Source organism: Heliconius melpomene, chromosome 18 (assembly GCF_056956725.1).
Source record: "Heliconius melpomene rosina isolate 202511_hmr_F chromosome 18, ASM5695672v1, whole genome shotgun sequence".
In the NCBI taxonomy this organism is placed as follows: Eukaryota; Metazoa; Arthropoda; class Insecta; order Lepidoptera; family Nymphalidae; genus Heliconius; species Heliconius melpomene.
This window is the reverse complement of record NC_140406.1, coordinates 4324507-4345310: the sequence shown is the minus strand read 5'-3', so window position 1 is coordinate 4345310 and position 20804 is coordinate 4324507. Positions and strand designations below refer to the sequence as shown.

At 30.6% G+C, this 20804-nt stretch overlaps 1 protein-coding gene across 1 annotated transcript in view; it reads right to left on the bottom strand.

Annotated features, from left to right (window-relative positions):
* jeb (low-density lipoprotein receptor domain-containing jelly belly protein) overlaps nucleotides 1–20804 on the bottom strand; it is a 51290-nt gene that overhangs the window by 13604 nt on the left and 16882 nt on the right. The gene's annotated exons all lie outside the window — the stretch shown is intronic.

Sequence of the window (20804 nt, the reverse complement as noted above, 5' to 3'; positions counted from 1 at the left end):
GAGAATCGAACCCACAACCATAACGCTTACCACAAGTTGCGCTACTATGCCACTATGGTCTTAACGACAGCTGTTGTTTAGTGAAACGGTAATTATGTATAAAATGTATGAAAATTATTCTTGAATGTAATTTAAATTATAAACCAAGCAATTACATGTAACCTATAGTTTTAGATAATTTACAAATGAGAAAGAAAATCACGTGACTTATTTTCACTTTTCCATATGATATTTGCGTGAGGCTAAGAGTGGGTGGTCTGTGGCAAGTGGTGAGTCTACTCTTACAATTTATACTTGCGCGGGGCAGTGCTGGCGACCCGCCAACATTCTGATGTCCTTGTTATGTTAGAAGTAACCCATAGTATAATTGTTTTGTCGCTTCTCAAAGATGGTTACCCTGTACCCTGTCTTTTAATTTGTTAAGCAAAATTTCTTCGTCTTTCCATTTTTTTTTCATTCAACCATTTTCAATTAATTTCTTAAAAAAACCACTTCTTATTTTTAGAATTTTTGTCTTTTTATTTTTGTAAAATAAGATAGTTTTCTTAAGAAATTGAGAAAATATTAATTCATCACTTATTTCAAAACAAGATGTAGTTTTTTTAAGAACTTGAATTTATTAATTGAAAATGGTTGAATGGTTATCTCTCCTTATCGAGCTCTCTGAAACATTACCAGTAATGTTCATTTTTTATTTTCATAAACTTTTACGATCACTTTAATTTGATACACATTATCTAAATGAATATTTTTAACGTCACTTTGTTTATACGACAGAAAGTAAACTGCTCTAACCCTCTGACATTTTCAATTGTTTGTTGAAGCATCAAAGGCAATATCCGGAGTAGCTTCATATATTAATGTAATTAAATATTGGTATGTCTTCTAACTTCACATTATTAAAAATAAAAATTTAATAAAATATATACTTTTTATTTAAAAAAAAATGTATAGAACAAGTAGAAGTTTATATTATTGTATGTGTTTCGTATTTTCTATCAAGATGGCTTTGAAAATACTGTAGTAATTAGGTCTAATTTCCCACCAGCAGTATTTATTCCGATTTGGCATTAATTAACTAAAAATAGTACAGATCGTATCGATTTTAAGCTATTTTGTCAAGCTTTCATTAGTATTTCAAACATAACATGCGATGCCAAGCTAAGTTTTAATCATTACCTCTGAAATCAGCTTTATATCCTGTGCGTAGAACAGTGAATGAGCGAAGTAGCTCCCTAGAATGAGGTCGTTTCCCTTTCGTTGCTATATTTAGACTATTTTTTCCATTAACTAGGTTACGGAATGTTTGTAAGTTTAAAACTACGAGGGTGAGTATTATGCTTGAGATATGGTCCCATTATTGTTTACAGAAGACCACATATTTGATGTAAAATGTCGCACTTTGTTGTTCAGAATTATTTATATGTAATAGGTACATATTAAGAGAAAATGTGAGACCTAATATAACTAAAAGAAAATGTATACATACGAGTATGTGTTACTAAAAGTATTATGAAAAATGTACGAATCGATTTTTAGATTTATTTTATCTGGATTTAGTTTCCTGATAGTACGGTCCCAATTTGATCCATCACTAGTAGTGTAGTATAATGGCATTTAGACAGGTGTTCTAAGGGATAAGCCTGGTTTAGGCTTAGGTGAGGCCGGGGGGCACCTGCGCGAGATGCACCGCGCGGTGTGCAGCCGCCGCCAGTCAGTCTGGCGCCCCGGGCACCCTCGTAACCCCCCACTAGTCGTTCACCCTGATCCCACCCCCCTCTTGTTTTCAACTTTGATTGATAATTTGTTACTGGAGTGGGTTTCCTGTTTCGAAAACATTACAATGTTTTATTCAATTGTTCATAATTGCCGTAAATAAGTGAAGCCACGCTCATTACCTCTGCGTAGTAAACAAGATACAGAATGATTTAGGTATAAATAAACATTTGTAAGTACCTAAATCGTGCTTGTTTTCTTTTAATAAACATAATTACTAACTTTTTACACATGGCAATACTGATAACATAATAAACATTGTAACTTTTCATATAACACAAAACTTTTTCGTGTAGACGACAATTTTTCACGCACGCGTATTATAATTGTAGTTTGTAGTAAGCACATTCAGGAAGCAACAAAAATGCCTAATGAGTCCCCATTTGGCAAATCATATAGTATATGATTCGAATTTCTTAGTATATGTATATTAATCTCCGTAGAATAATTTTAATAAATAAAATAACTACCTATATAAGAATATAACTCTTTTTTATAATTTCGGATGATATTTTTATAATAAATTGCTTTGTAACGTAGATATTTTACATTGTTTTTTTATAAATGTATTTTTAAAGTGGATGTATAAATACAACATTTTAAAATGAATTGTATTTTTAACCGACGAAAATCTCATAGGACGTTCCCAATTTGACGTGAATATATTTCGTTATATTTAAACTCAAATTTCTTCTTATTCAGTATTTCGATTATTATATTACTTTTTTAGTAGATAGTTTATTTTTTAAAAGAATAAACTGACAGAATATATTTAAGTAATTTTGAGTAGGCGTCTAACAAACAATTAATTATTATATTCGATTTGATATGACGTTGTTAGTTAGAGCTTGAATTTTATACCGAGTGAACACAGAACTCGGCACTCCTATAGATCTACCATTCTTGTGCAAGACGAGAGCGTGGCATTACTTAACATTTAACTTGGCTTTCTTTTCACATTTATGTTTTTGATGGGATATCTCTATTACGATAAGCAGAAAGAATATATTGTCAAACGATGCCTGGAATTGAACATTAAATTCCTTTTTCATCCGAGTTTTGTTTTCTTCCGTTTTTCCTACATCATAATGTGTATATGACTTCCCTGAAGGTCTTCATGTGAACTCTCACCCTTTCTTTGCATCATATAGCATATAGCTGTCGCGATTTTTCACATTTGCATTCACTACACGGTGTAATGACATCGTGAATCTAATAGGACAGAATGTGACTTTTTTCAATGTATTTTTTATTGAAATGACTGTAGCGTATACCTACTGTATAATCTTAATAATATTAATATATGATATAAAGAAGATTTGTGACGTTTATAAACCTCAATTGTGTTTCAATATCAGTTTTATGGTATTATTAGTAAGTAATGTTATGTAATAATTAGCAATATCGAGCTCACAACCAGTCGATTTTGATTATTATTACTGTTATATGTTTTAACCGAAACCAACAAACTTATTATATGTATACTTATTATATATAAATATGTATTAGGTTAAATGCTTTGAATAGAAATTTACACTCAATTCTAGCGCATTAGCATATTGTAGTAAATAGTTTCCGAGAGTTGTTTTAATATGAAATGCTATCTAGAAACAGCTTCGTTCATAAACCATTTGTGTTTACTCTGAATACTGTTCGATCAACTACAGCTTTGTATACTACTGGAGAATAGTTATTTGTATTATATATATTTAGTACGAAAGGTACATAGGATATTTATTTTTCGTTTTTAGGGTTCCGTACCTTAATAGGAAAAAACGGAACCCTTATAGGATCAGTTTGTTGTCAGTCTATTCGACTGTCAAGAGCATTTATTTTGAAATCGCGTGGATTTATCAATCTAAAAATAATGAAATTTTTACGTCTTACGGTCCCTTGGAGCACACATCAATGGCTACGGATCCGCAGTAAAGACCCTTTTCCTTATACTTATGCACGATTTTTTTATTATTTAGAGGATAATTTTAAGCGCAATGAAAGACAACAACAAAAAGTTGGGAAAAAATTCTGTGGGTTTTCTTCAATTCAGTAATAAAAAAAGACACTAGGGGCCGCTTAGTCCTTGAATGACCTTAGGAGAATAACGTAGGAGTATAAGGCGCCACCGTCTATACTTAGACAAAATTATCTTTCGCAAAACTTTTAGTTTCAATGACATTATAACGTTTGAGATAGTACGAAAAATCGTTTTTACTTATTTTGAATTTTTATAACACAAGATACAGACAGATATTATAGATATCATTCAAAGTGATGTTTATATATATTTATACTTAAATTAAGTAAATATATCTATTTATAACTGTTTTAATAAATATAATATTTTGTTGCAAGATGTGTAGAGACGCGCTTAATAAGCGCACAGTTCTAGTTGGAAATATACAGTAATTCGCCAATATAATGTCAATGAAAATAGCAAATAAAATTAATAAATAAATTAGCTTCACGCTGCATCTTGCACTTGGCAGGGTAGGCAGAGGGAACCTCAAATCAATTTGTTTACAGTGAGACTTTTTGCCGCTGTGCCAGGACTGGCCTCAAGTAAATAATATTTGCATTAACAATGCTTCACTTTATATGCTTATTAATGGTGGAAGCGATTAACAAAAAGGTATTTCTTTTTAAAGGTAAACCTTTAAGAAATATTGGTTTGTTTACTTTTTTACTTAGCAGCTAGCATTGAATAAAATATCTTGGCAAACATAACATTTATAGCAAGTAAAAGTTATAAAGGTTTTGTTTAATAAATATATGCTTGAGTATAAGCGTTATGTTTACCGGTTTACGCTGGAAGAGTGAACTTTGCTCTTCAAATCCAATCAATAAGGTCGTGATCCGTGAAAATGAACAACAATTTCAAAATTGCGTCTATGATAAATATAGCATTTCATTTATGCACCTATAATCCTACAAACGCATGTAGAATTTATATTTATTTATATATTACTTCATCTTTTCCTTATATACATTTTTGTTTAATTAAATAAAGAAATAAATCTGTGATAAGAAATTAAGTAATCTTAAGTACTAGTTTTTCTTTTTTTCTGCGGCTCCGCCCGCATGGTCCAATGGAAATAATGAAGAGTTATGTATGAAACCTTCCAACTTAAGAACCGAAGACCCGTAACTCTGACCGCAGGTACAGGTCGGTCGGTCAGTAGCTTCTGAGATTACCTACCTGTGCTCTATAATATTAGTAAAGTATAGAATCTATACGATAGATTAAAGGTTATAGGGCGGTGCAGCGCCCGCTGACATCCGCGAGTCATACAACGCCCAACGCATCGTCAATTTTGCTCCGGTATTTTACTTAGTCTGACCATAAATATTATTGCAAAAAAAAACTTTTTTTTAATGCACGTAACATTTATTATAACACTATTAAAAATGTATAAATTATTTTCGGAGAGGTCTCCATTCGCCGCAATATAGTCCTTTAAACTTTGAGTGGAAATCCAATCCATGGATGCCAAATTATCATGGCGATTAGAGCAAAACTTACTCAGAGAGTAAGATAAATCTTCAGCTCTGATGAAGTTAAGAACGTTCATTTCTAACCAAGATTGTGTAGATCCAGCTAAAGGATCCAACGCCGAGTCTTGCTGAAAGGATCATTGTTTGTTACTGAACATGGTTAACAAACATTAATGAACATGGTTGGTTAATGAACATGGAAGGTTTAACTACCTTCTCAAGAATGGTATCTCCAATAGTATTTACTCAAGAGTAGATTAATTAATAGTAACTATGGACACACATGATTAAAACTGTAAAATTTAAATCTAAAATAAACATAAAAAATATAGAGTATTAATAATTATTAATAATGTATAAAATGTGCTTAATAAATATATTTTAAATAATATAACACTTTAGAATAGTAAACGTGCTTTTCTAAAGAATTCTAAGAAAAAGTACAAAATATTTAAAGTAAATGCTATGTTACATTCATCCATTATTCATAAAATTTGCTTTTCATGTACATAGGCTGAGGTCTACTAGAGACGGAGGTGAAAATATATTTCCTTCTATTTCCTTACGCTCCATTTTTGCTTATTTTGTATTTTCTGCATAAATCTTTTATGCTGTGAGGAGCGGTAAGTCCTTTACATATAGGTTACATTAAATGGAATTATTTTTTAAGGACATATTTCATTTCTTTTTTTTAGTGTTGATATCTTATAATTATTTTCTCGATTTTAATTATACATATTTTTAAATGATTTATTTCTTTAAAATTTAATTAATTACATACAAATTACTTTTAAAAAACCAATTTTTTTTTTTTTTTATAATGGCCTGATTTTGCGATGACAGGCGCAAAATAATCTGCCAGTGTCACGTATAGTAGAAAACACACGAATGATATGGTTCAGTAAATTTTGAGAGAAAATATGAACTGATATATATATATATATATATATATATATATATATATATATATATATATATATATATATATATATATATATATATAAATAACTGATAAAAAATGGAATGGAAAAAATAACTGATAAAAAAATAAAAAAAAAAAAAAACCAATTATTCGAACACTTTACGATAATAATGGTCATGAGAGAAGTAAAGTAACGTTTGTCTGTCAACTAAATATGTCAATACTAACAAGCTATACAAACTATTAAAAAGTTTTATTTCGATCTAAACTTTAATGTTTAGTGATAAATATTAGTAATTTTGATAATTTACTTGTTCAGCCACAAGTTTCCATCAATTCGATCCAAGTAAGTACAGATTTTTACGACAAGTCTTTTTTAGATTTTTTTGCAATCTTCACGTTAAATATTTATAAATAATTAGAGATTGATAATATTTTCTTTCCAGGACGTTGGTGGATAAGGCGCGGTTCCATTACCAAGCACTCTTCCACACAATATAATATATTGAAGAACGGAGGGAATTCTCACTATACTCGTACACAGTCACTATATTCTTTTACCCATAATATACCAGAGATGATGATACCACAAAAAAGACATTGGCGTAATCTTCGTGTTCATATTTTCGTTGAAAATTAGAGAGAAGCGGACGAAATAAATCGTGTTTGGTTTTTCGGAAGACTTTTCATTAAAGTGAATTTCGGATGAAATACTGCGGTCGCGCTAACGACCTCAAAGCCCTTTCCAATCAGTACAAATGAGTTAATATGTGTGATTTAACTTGAAGTATTATTGCAATATTAAAAATGTTTATTTAAGTTAAATCAGAATAGGTTTCATCAAACACAGTAAGTACAGTGTTTCGATATTAAATTAATTACGGTGTAATTATGTTAAATGTTATGTAAATATTATTAATTCTCCATTTTTTGAACGAAAGCCCAAAAATTGAGATATACATTTACTCAGCGACAATATTATTACTACGAGACACATGCGAATTAATTTACATTCAACACGAATAAGTAAAAGATTATTTTTTATATAACCAATTTTTTTATACAGCCACAACAGTCAGGTAAACTATAAGAAATAACAAAATGCTGACTTAACAAAAATTGTTAAGCGTAATGAGCATTTTGCATCTATACATATAAATGAAATTTAAATCTCGCTCTGTTATTTCAAAATAACCATGTTTGTAAGTGTATGGTCAGTTACACCATATTAAAATACAAATAAATACGACCTCTTTTCGAAATTAATATTTGTATAGTTCAAGTGGGTGAAGCCGTGCGGGGGCCGCTAGTATTATCAATGAAACGACTGAACTGACTTAGGTAACCATAGTATAGGGTTTTAATTGGAGTGATACTTTAGTTTCCTTAAGGGAAGAGTAAAAAGGTCGAATCGTAAGAGCTTGTCGAATTTTCTGTCAATTATATTAACTCTTAGTTACTGATCTTCAACTCAAATATATGACGAGTATAGGAATAATCTTTGACGTTATTTATTCTTATAGAATTATGTTAAAAAAATGTATTTATTATTTTTAACCAGTTGTCAGTAATTGTAAGTTCAACTAATATAATTAACAAATTGCATTAAATTTGAAATGGAAACCAACAAGTTTTAGTATCTCTCATATTAAAACTTCTAGGACTTAAATTAAAATTAATGGGGATTTAGTAATTCAATCGTTAGAAAGGGCATGTCAATTGAACGTTATAATAGAGAAAAACCGGAGCAATGACCTTAAAATATATTACTTATTTTCATGCTAGTGAAAACAATTGATTCTTCAAAAGCTAAAACATCGTTGTGCCGACACAGAAAATCAATGATCAAAATGACGTATGAAATGCTACTATAGCTCCAACTCAGAGTAAGAGGCTCGTATCATGTAAAATTTCTATGCTCATTAAAATGCTATATTATGTCTATTTCCCTTTGTTGAATAAAAAAGGAGATAATTGAAAATTGTTTTTGAGGAGTTATTTTCCTCCAGAAAAAGGAGTAGTAGTAGACTACGAAATGGGAAATATTTCTTTAGTTGTAACCCGCATGTAGTGGGGTACATAGGAAACACAGTTCAACATCCTGATCTCTACTTTTCGCCTAATTTTCGATATATTGCATGGTGAATGGTGAAACTCAACGCCGTGTCTTATCTAATTACTAGAGCAAGGTAATGAAAATATTAAAAAGTTTATTACTCCGATTGAGAATTGAACCCAAAACTGTTGCGTTTACAGTCACACGCTGTACGACGGCCTTACGGTATATTTTTACTGTTTTATTTCACTACTAGTGGGCCCGGACGCGGCTACGCCCGCGAAAATATAAGCCTAAATAATTAAAATAAGTTAAAAAATAATAATAAGTGGAGATTTATTATTAGAAAAAATATCTGAGTAACCGAAATGAACAAACAAAAGAAATAAAAGTAACTAAAGGAAATTCTTAATATTAGAAAAAGTACCTAAAGTTTGCCGTGTGCGCGTACTAAACATTTTTCTATATTAAATAATTATTAATTTTTGCGAACATTATTAAATAAAATCTCAAATGATTAAAATTACGATATTTTAAGTGTATAACATCTTTATAGATAACCGAACTGAGATAAATTAATTATAAGCAGCAAATAATTACATAAAAAATAATAGTAATTCGAAAATATATAAAAATTTACTAAATCATCAAAGTCATCTGCCCGTTCGCGTCGGTCGTATAATACTCGTAGGCTAGGTCATTTGGAATCAGTGACATCTTAATTATTTATTAGAATGTTATACAGTAAACTATAATTTCCATCTAGATGAAATGCTAAAAGTGACTATTATATTTATTTTCATAAGGATGAATATCAAATTATAGAAATCATCTAATTTTTGTTAATGTATACAAATCTATATCGGCGCGCGCCATGTATGCATTAAGCAAACTTACTTTGGGTGACGTTTTCTTAAAACAACAAACTTTGCAAGCCGTTGCTTAGCAACGCGTAGCGATGATTGTTATTAACATGGCGGAATAAATTCCTTGTCAAATTAATTATTTTAATTTATTGGTATATATCGAAAATATTACAAATATGAGAAAAAAAAAGTATCCTATGTTCATCCCGGGACCCTCAAGTATCTCTATATGAGTATTTTATCACAATTTAATTAGCGGTTTGGCCCTGATTGCGTAAAGGACAGACAGACAGACAGACAGAGTTACTTTCGAATTTATAATATAGGTATGGATAGCAAAATATTATAACTAATTACTGTTAAATGCATTGCTGCGAAATAAATACGCTTTGCTTCTGCAAATAATAAGACTTTCAAGTTTCTGCGACGTGTTTAGAGATACATTCAGAATATTATTATAACTTAAGGTTTATTTTAAAAATAAATTTCCAACAATAGATTTATAGCAAGTACTTAATAAAAATATTTTTCTAGAATAAGAAAACACGTTGTTTATGAATACTTCATTGTTATATGTACATAAATTATTACAATATTACAACTTTTGCGTAGGAAGTAGGAAAATTACAATTCTCGAGTTGCAACATTTTAATATACCTACAATGATATCCTATTTTTCTATTTTATTTAAAACCTCAGGTGGAAGTATCAGCACAATAGAACTCTCTTCATCAATAGAATAGAATCATAGATTCAACTCGCCATGATATTTATCAGCTTAGTGTTATTCCAAGCTATTCAAAGTAACACCTGCCTTAATAGTTGCTAGTGATAATATCTTTGTGATAGATTTCATCGCGCGCGTCCGACATAGCCGTGACACGTCGCTTTTATGAAAGGGAACCTTCACAATCATTTCTACAGGAGAATTCTTGGGTTGTGTGTATGTAAATTTTATATTGGGATACCTATTATATTATATTTATTATAGAGAAGAATAAATGTTATTTTTATATCTCTATAGATTTTGGAAAAAAAAGCCAAGAACAATCTTTTAATCAGTAGGTGCATTAAAATAAAAGAAACAATTATGTTAATAATAATGCTTGCAATAAAAGTAACATACATTTTTTATTATTTCAGAGACTGGGCCAATATTTTTAATCATTACGATTTTTATAATAATATTTATGATTTAAAATACGATGACGATGGTTGTGAAAAATTTAATATTTTAATTGTTAAATATTTTAATTTTCTCGCTCAGGTAACGTGGAAAAAGGCGGCTTTGATTTTTGCCACTCAACACGCAATGCCTCGAGAATTCAACGCAAGGAGAAGAAGAAGAGTAGTGAAGTGTCTTAATGGGAACGGAGTGTCTTAACACTATGTTCCCAGGTTCTCTCTGCCTAACCATATATATGCATAATACCTTTCTTTAAAACAATATTTTTTGGGACACAAACAGTACATTAAATTTTATGTAACAAAACAAACAATTTACAATTGTATTTATAAAAGTTTTTTTAAGCTGTTTCTGAAATAACTGAGAAAAGAACATAGTTATTAAAGGCATATTTTGTACTAGCGGACGCGCGCAGCTCCGCTTACTTATTTAGGAGTGGATTCTAATAACCCATGAAACATGTGTTCAATGAAATATTTTTAAGAGTCTAAATTTCAAATTTTTCCATACAAACTTCCAACCCCTTATTTGCACCCTTACGGGGTGAATTCTAGAAAACCATGAAACTGAATTTCAAATTTTATAAACATCGTTGTCGATTTAAAAAAATTTCCATACAAACTTTCAACCCCTATTTCACCCCTTTAGGGTTAAAATTTTTCAAAATCCCTTCTTAATGGATGTCCAGATCAGGAAAGTAAACATCTGTCCAAATTTGACGTTTCTACCATCAGCGGTTACGGCTGTGCGCGCGTCTTACCTCAGTCAGTGAGGACAAGTCCTTTTATATATATAGATTACATTTAGAAATTGGAAACAAAGCTTTATTACGTGCACGTAACCTATGACATGCAAAATTAAGTTTACTTACGAGAACAGAGGAATCGATCATATTGTTTACTATCGTAGACAACAACACTTTATCTCTGAGATTAGGGCGGTTCTCCAGCGATATGTATACTAAAATGTTGATGAGGGGCTCTGCATGAGATCTACGTTTAAGTGACGAAGAAATTGGTTATGTAAACATTCAAATCACTTGGTATAAATCTTATATAGAGGATTCCAATATGTGGAGCAATAATCCAAGATTGACCATACCAGATCATTAAGTAACGGGATGGTTTTAGCCCGTTTTAAATCTTTAGATACATGTAACATAAAGCCTAACATTTTGTATGCTCTTTTGGTTATAATGCTAATTTGCGATCCAAACGACAATTTAGTTTAACAACAAATATTATAATAATAGAAAAAATAAGGGTGTTTTTATTCTTAAATCTGTAATTATTAAAATGTTACTAAAAGAAATGCTTAAAATTATATGTCTTAAGTATGTGGTTCGATCGATATTATTTTCAAATATTTTCTAATCCCCGTTGTAGGTAATTAGATTTCAATGATAATTAAGTGAAAAACAGAGATCCGAGTCTACAATAAAGCCTTTGATGCTTTAAACAGGGAAGACAACATTTAAGTGATTAGCTACGAAAGTCCTGAGAGGCCACTTTGTGTGTTAAGGGAGTTGCCTAAACATCTTGATTAGTATCGCGTGTTAGATTCAATTAGAATACTAATTATAATTTATATGTTAGTTTTGAAATAAACTAAATATATACTCAAGGCAATGCTTCCAGAATTCGGCGGAAAGTGGAGAACGGAGTGTCTTAACACTAGGTTCACTCTGCCTACCCTGCTGTGTACGGGATACAGCGTGAAGCTGACAAAAGGATTAATATAAATATAATATATTATTTTTAACGGTACAATGGAAAATAAAATTTTACATTCAAAATGATTTGCATACAAATGTTGAAAGGCTTTCGTGAGTACACAGCGCATATCTGTTTACTTTTAATACAATTTGAAATACTTATGTTTCGTAGAGTGAATTAATGGACAAAGCCTGGGCCAGCTTTGTGTTAAATAAAACTGAAGAAACATGGCCGTTCATAGCCTGTAACAAGTGGTCGCGTGATTCATACACTCGACTAAACTCTAGTTAACTTGTTTAAACTTTTACAATTGAACAACATAAAATAAATGTAGCTAGAACGAATGCGGAGAAAAGAACAAAAGAGTGAAATGCAAGGTAGCTAAGATATTTTTTTTACTTATATTTTTTATAATTATTTTATTTTTTAAACAAAAACTTATTAATAGTTTTTTTTATTTAGTATTAAATACTTAATAAAGTATTTATGCAAGACGTTTCTCATCACAAATGATTTTAATTTTATTTATAACAAGATTTTAAATTACTACATGCATACATGACTTATTAGTGCTAACTTGGACAATATCTGAAGGTGTATATGATAGTTGTGAGTTACCCAACTCACCTCATTATACTTCATTTTAATCTGATTAAGTAAATTGCGGAATTAGGACCCCCCCCCCCCCCAAATAATACTGCCTGCCTCTAAAAGTGAAGAAAAGAAGCGAAAGGAGTTATATATTCTTAGACTTTCTCTACCTGATAAAATAACGTAGATAATATACTTATTATGTCTGTGACGTTAAAAGAATATTGCAATCTATTTTAAAACGTAAAGTTATATCTTTTACCCTTAATGGCAGTTATTAGAACCTGGGCTCCGATGATTTATCTGATTATTTGTCCGACTGTCGCCACTACTTGAAAGGAAATGTTCTATTTTGTTGGCATAGAATTTGGCAAACCTTCAGATATGGTACAATTTCAATAGTGTAACATTGGTTACCTTAAAACAACGAACTTTCAAATTGAATATTGGTTTATCATTTAGAATTTATTATTGTTTATATAATCAATATAAAACACTTCCATCTTCCTACGTTGAACTTCTTGATAAATTTAAACAGAGGGATCTATTTTGGATATAAAAATGCTTTTTATTTTCTACATAGTCTCGGCTCATCCAAGACTAACCTCTTCGGCTGGACATAGTACTCATTGACGAGAACCAACTGATACTGGAGTGTAAAGTGAATGTCTGGAAAGGTAGATACGCTTGAAAACGGCTGTTTTAAACTAAGTGTGTCGAAGACCGAGTACATGGTCTGCCGACCCGATTCGAGCTCTATCCATATAGTCATGAACCAGCGATTAGGTCGGAAAAGTTCAAATACCTTGAGTCCGTTGTGCACAAGTCTAGAGGCATCTATCACGGTAGAATATCGCCCAAACTCAAAGGGTTTATATACATGATTCGACCGGTTCCTTTTTCTAGCAGCGAATGGCCAACAGAATTTCGGCTCACTCAGGAGTTTCACGACACGAAAATGAAGATGCTGAAGTGGATGGTGCAATACATTCATTCGAGGTAGTCTTGGAGTTCGTGACGTAGCGGTGAAATAGAAAAATAATATCAAACCATCATATAATTATTAATCAGGAATTATGCATTTCTTTCAGTCGTTATTAAAATATATACTTGTTTATTTTAATAATATTTCTGAATATCCAAAGTTATTACAAAAAACATCGAAAAGTTATAATTTTTTCGGTACGATATAGATATGAATATAATATAAAATTCCCACATCAGATAATTCTTATATTTCAATATTAAATAGATATCTAATAACATTCTTTATTTATATGTAGCAAAAGACATGATTGCATGGTTCTCATTTTATGGAAATGAAGTAAATCGGTTGAATAGTGTGTAATTTTGTAAATGGCTACGGCGGAAGCGGCGACGTCATCCACTGCTGAGTACGTACTAATTTATTTCTGTTTTAATGTCATACGTAGCATGGTATCTATGTGAGAGTATTGCAGAATAGAACCATTCGAATATTTAAAATTTAATGATTTTTTAGAGCTATTTGTATTACACATAAAAAATATTACAAACTTATATATGTATATAATTTCATACAAAATGAGTGCATAAGCCCACAAACTTAAAGTTGTTAACTTTGACAAATTGCACCTAAACCAAAAAATGGTACAGAACCAGGTGAGCCAGTTCGACTCGACCAGCTTTTTATATTCGGTATTTACCGAATATAAGAGTTATTTTTATATTTATATATGTGTATAAAATTTTAGAAGTTTCATTTTGAACCAAATTTTCATTCAAACTAATAAACGAACTTTGAACTACAACATTAGTTAAATTGTCTTGTTGTGCTTACATATATGTAATTTGTAGAGTAAGTAGTGGAAAAAATTAGTAAGTTGGACAGTTAAGTCTGTGGGGATGTTTTTAATTATTATAATAATTTTCAACTAAGCTCATATTTTAATTACTAGCCACAGTTACGTCTTGTTACTGTTTCATTTCCTGGAACTATTTACTTGTGACATTTGTCATGAAAGGTCAACTTGTTGAATATTCCGTAAAATGAACACTAAGTAATTTCTATGAATACAATTTAATATGCTTGAATATTTCAGCGAATCGTTAATATAGGAAGGTCGTTATAATATTTTTTTAATTTAAATATAAGCATTTAAAGGTGAAATATCGTTTAGTTGTTATCGTTGTAGTAATACTTTTTTGACATATGGTAATTAATAAACTTAATAAATTCCGATCATTCCTTAAATATATTAATATTTCAGAAGATTTTATTCACTTAATGTAGCTACTAATGAATACATTAAATAGTATTAATAATTGCAATAGACAAATAAATATTATTAGATTCTTTTTCATATTCATAAGTCTATTTACTATTTAGAGTCCACTTATAAAGCAGCTGTTCTTTGATATTATAATTTTATATAATATACCAAATAATTAAATATATTAAAATTCCAAAAGATTTTATTAACTTAATGTAGCTACTAAATGAATACATTAAATAGTATTAATAATTGCAATACACAAATAAATATTAACAAATTTTATTCTTTTTCATATTCATAAGCCTATTTACTATTTAAAGTCTACTTATAAAGCAGCTGTTCTTTGATATTATAATTTTAAATAATATACCAAATATTTGATAAGGTTATAAAGGACTTAAAATTTGTGACGAAGGTAATCGATGGTTTAATACACACTAGTGAAGGTTGTTGTCAAAATTCGGTCAAATTATAGTAAGCAAAAGACCAAAGCTTACGTGCCGATCGGTCTTTTACCATGGTCTCTGGTTTCCAAGTTATGATGGACACCTCAAACGTGATGGCCACTCCCTTGCCACTAGTCCTACGCAAAATCTCCGACTTGCAATTACGTAAGTTATCTTGTGTATACCATTCGTTCTAGTAAAAGATTCACAGTGACAGCATGTTCGCAAGCTGTTTGTTATCATTTATGTCCAGTGGCCTTACTTATAAATAGGGTGTTCTATCTTAATTCTGTAGAGCTTTTCTTGTAGTAGTGTTCGCTGTGTGGGTACATGTGTGTATAGATAGGTGTTTGAGTGTGTGCGGGTGTGAATGAGCGAGGGTCGCAGGGGCCGGCGGGCGGGGCGCGGTATCGACGCGCGCGCCACGCCTGCGCCGAGCTCCTCACCTGTTGCGGCGAGGCCATGGAAAGATACTCTTTCAAATTAAGGTGGACACCTGATACCGAAATAAAAGCTAAGTTGTCGATAGTCAGCCGTTACGTCATAGGCTCGATATAAAATACCCTTCAGTAACCTCACATAGCCTGGCTGAACTTTATTTCGCTATAATAAATTAATTATTTTTTAATTTAATTAAATTAAGGTCGACATTACAGGAACAAGGAGGAAAGGAATAAAAATGTTATAATGTAATAGGAAGGTTGGCCGGAAATCAACATGATCAATTTCAAGTGTTTTTTGGTAAATAAATAAGTGTATTGTATTTTATATTTATATTCTATTTAAATATTTTAACCGTATATAAAAATATATATTTGCATTCTTATCATGCACAATATTTAGGCTAATAGTAAGTTCATAATAAGTTTAAATGTAGTGTGTATCCGCACATAGCTGAGTTAACAGAGGGAACCTGGGAACCTAGTGTTAAGACATATATTTTCATTGAGATAATTCCGTTCCCGATATTCCGCTGAATTTTTTTAACGCCGCGATCATCATCAGACCGAGGAAATGAAAATATTAAATATTTCGTTTCCTCGAGTGAGAATTGAACCCACAACTGCATCATGACTGGCCTCTATAGTAAATCTATATAAAGTAGTAAGTACGTAAGTCCTCTTTTACTCAATCATTATTGTATTTAAAACATTTCCAATATTTTCAAGGGCACGCTACGTAGAAATATCAGAATATATTAAACAATAAAATAAATATTAGTGGAGTACATATAAAGAGAATTTATAAAATGTATATTTCAGTGATGTTAGATAGACTCATAAATATAAACATACATACATTGGATGCACCGGCTAGACAGACTATGACCAATGCTCCTTGTGGTCCCTGGAGATTGGGAGTTCGCTTGTAACTATTAATCTTAATAAATTATCTACTATAGAATAATAACTATGAACTTATTATATAATTTAGTTTTTACAGCGAGTAAAAAGCTAACATGGCCTAATTGAATAATTAATTAAAGAATAATTTTAATTATTTGCATATTTTTAAAAATAAGCAAGATTTTTTAAAATATTTTTATCACATTAATTAATTCAACATTATAATTGAATATTATTAATCGTTATCTATACATAAATATAAATAAAATGTCTGTCGCTACATCTGTCGCATAAAAGCTACTAAAAAACGATTTTTTTGTATAACTGTCTATCTTTCTGTTTGGCGGGGCTGATCTCCGGAATAGCCGAACCGATATTTGTAGGATTTTTATTGGAAGATAGAGGCTTTTTCTCCCGAAATTCCCGCGGGATGAGTATAAATCGTGTTTACTGAGAGTAAACCTACCTGCCACATACATATGGGTCTAATAACTAAACATTTTTATATTAAATACGACTTTTTTTGCGAGCAAAAACAAATAAAATAACAAAACAAAATTGAAAAGCTTAAAGAAAAAATATGTAGTGTATAGTAGTAGTAGTTTTTCCTAAATAATCGTATCAGCCGCTACCTTGTCAATATAATAATGAAATTAAAGTTGAAAAATATATATATTTTTATTTCGCTGGTAAATTTTACAGATATACATGAAATTTTATAATATAAGTTTTTTCAATCGCTGTCCCATATCGTAGGCAGAGGGAACCTACGTTCGGAACCCAATTTTCACCGAATTTTCGAGGCATTTCGAGGCGTTACAATGATTAACATTATTAATAGGCAGAATAACCATATTTTAAGAAAAGAACAAAAAATATATCTCTTTCTATATAAGAGATTTAAAAAAAATACATAACTTACGAATCAATTATTCAGATCCATATATTAATTATATTTAACTAATTTACTTTTACTTTTAGTTTGTTAGGTTAGTTTGAAGGTTGTAGGGCACCGTGTGGGCAGTTACAGCTTTTCTGAACTACGACTACGGGACGGCATTCAGCGCTAACCATAATGTTTCGAGAAAAGGTTAATTGTGTTTTACTCCTTACCGCAACGGCTGTAACGCTAAGATGTCTAACATAAATTTCATATAATTACACTTTGTATTTTAATTATGGCTTGGTATACAATATTATAATTTTGTGTGAAGCAAAGTTATATATTGCTATTTTTTAGCTTAAGGCGCTTCGTATTTTCTGTTGTTTACTTAATTTGGTATTTCAAATTGTATATGTTATTGGATAAGTAAATAATTTTATAGACTTAAGTATACATAAACTATGTCAAATAAAATTAAATAATTGCTATTATAAATTTATTATAAGTTTGTAAATATATGTATAATAAATAGTGTATACACCCCTTAAAGACGGGTTAAAAAATAATCCCTTAAAGGATTTTCAGATTTTTATTATATTTCTGATACAATATTCAGTTCAAACGTCAATAAAATTTCTTTTCTTTAACAAAGTAAAATAAAAGAAGATAAGGCCAGACCATAAATACAATTGAGTTGATTCTCTATTTGATCGGATAATCAGAATTCATGCAGCAGGCCATATGTTCCTACGCATACGTCGCTTGACTCTAATGGAGCTATGACAATCGAGGCCTCGGGTCCAAAGTAAATGGCTAAATGAATCAGGTGTCTGTTATATCCATCTCTATGACAGCTATTGGCAATGGAATCATCATACATTGCTATTTTAACTTGTCACATACTAATTACCGTGCACAACAGGGTAGGCAGAGGGAACCTAGTGTTAAGACACTCCGTTCCCCACTTTCTGCTGAATTCTGGAGGCATTGCGTGTTGAGTGGCAGAACTGAACGCCGCGCCTTGCCTCGACACCAGATCGAAGAAATGGAAATATAAATGTAAATAAATATTTCACTTCCTTGAGTGGGGATCGAACCCACAACTGTCGCGTTACAGTCACACCCTTGTGCCGATATTAGTTTAGTATTTACATTACTGTATTTGTATGTATGTTAAGTTAATATTTTTATATTTTGATATCAAATAAGTGATCAATTTCATAATTCTTGATTTTAAATTCAAATTAATAAAATTAGTTTGAATGTCTCATGTTTATAATATTACATTAAAGTAATGTTTTGACAATTATTTATTATTAATCCGTAAAGGTTATAGTTAAGAAATAGATATTTTGGGAGTACTATTGACATTTACATTAATGTCACGTCTAATATAAATTTAAAATAAACTCAGTTTTTTGATAATCTAAATTTATTTTTATATTTTTAAGGCTTATTTTACACAATTTCATATAGTTTGAAATAGGTATAAAGTAGACGAGATTCTACGTTAAGTTTATCCCTTGGGACGAACAGTGTTGCCTCGTATAACATCAGAAGTAGCCCATAACAATATTTTACTTGGATTATACTAAAAATAACACACAAAGCTTATACAGGTCTCGTCACGTACATATGTATGTACATGCATGCTACGCACGTGCGCCACAAACCACCATATTAACTTTATTGCAATAATAAATAAACAATTTTCTACATTCTATTTGAATAATTTAATTCATTGTTTGCGAACCAATTCGTACAGTTATATTTTTTACTTTATAACAGAATAATTTGTTTACCATATATTTGTATATCCTATATATTAGTAATAATAATATATATATAATTATTTTTTTATTATTAATAATGTAGTCAAGATGTAGAGTTTTAAGAAATCAAATGCTACAAGACTACTACAGCGCTACGCTCATGTAATAAAGATGCTACGAAACGCACTATATTAATAAAGTTTTATTCCTTTTTCATTATGAAACTTCTCAACTGTATCTATGTACATTATTTTTCATATATTTTTGCACTATCATTTCTGATTTACATCAGAAGTGACCACAAAAATATGGTACCGTCAAGTTGGTCATGGAGTATGAAGGTGGGAAACGAAATCTTGGGATGTTCATATTAGTAAATCTTAGGCTTGAGCTCGATAGGTTTATTTTATATATATAATAGAAAGTGTATTCTTAGTTCATTAAAGTAATAAATATTTTTTATTAAATTAAAATAAAAATTATATTCAATGAAATAAAGTGATAAAGCTCTGATGGTCTCAAAGACGTAAAGAAAACCCCTCCTTATCATCTAAACATCTCCGGATTCTGAAGAAGTTGACCTCAGATAATGTGGACAAATGTAATAAGGAGAGACATGGACGCTGCGATGTTTAATGATGGAAAAGACCAAGAACGCATCCTATAATCAGATGGGAGTCTCTTCTACGCATTATTATGCGTAGAGGAGAGAGAGATCTTCAACATTTTATATTATATGCTATATATGTTTATAATTAATGAAACTCGACCTGTAGTAATTTAAAATACATATCATATTCTATATGCGGATTCTTTATCAAATTGCGGTTTGTTTGTGAATGAATTCAATGTAGTTGTATTTATATCATGCGGTTACATATATATTAATGTCAATTATATCACAACTATAAAAAGATTTAAAAAAAAGGATAAAGTTCACAGTCTTTCATTAAACAAAACAAGAAAACTAAAACAATATAGTGAATTTATTATATAATTAAGCATTAATAGTTTTCAATCAAGTATTTTATAATTTATTAATTGAAATATCTAAGAAAAATGGTTTTATCCTTAACTCACATACAAAGCTTTCTTTGAAAAGCTGTGCAGAAACATTAACTGTAGGTGTAGCACTAACTGCTCTACTCCCCGCGGTTAATGTCAAGTTCTCGCCACAATTTCTCACTTGCTCCGGGATTGCCGTTTGTAGAATATTATAAGAGTCTTCCATAGATGTTTTAATCAAGCTTAGAGTTACTGAAGTGTGAGATTTAAATAAGATAGCAGCTTCACGCTGTATACATACACATAGCAGGGTACGCAGAGGGAACCTAATGTTAAGACACTCTGTTCCCCATTTTTCGCTGAATTCTGGAGACATTACGTGTTGAGTGGCGGAACTCAACACCAGAGCGAAGAAATTAAAATATAAATTTAAATAAATATTTGATTTTCTCGGGTGGGAATGGAAACCACAACGGGTCGGGTTACAGTCACA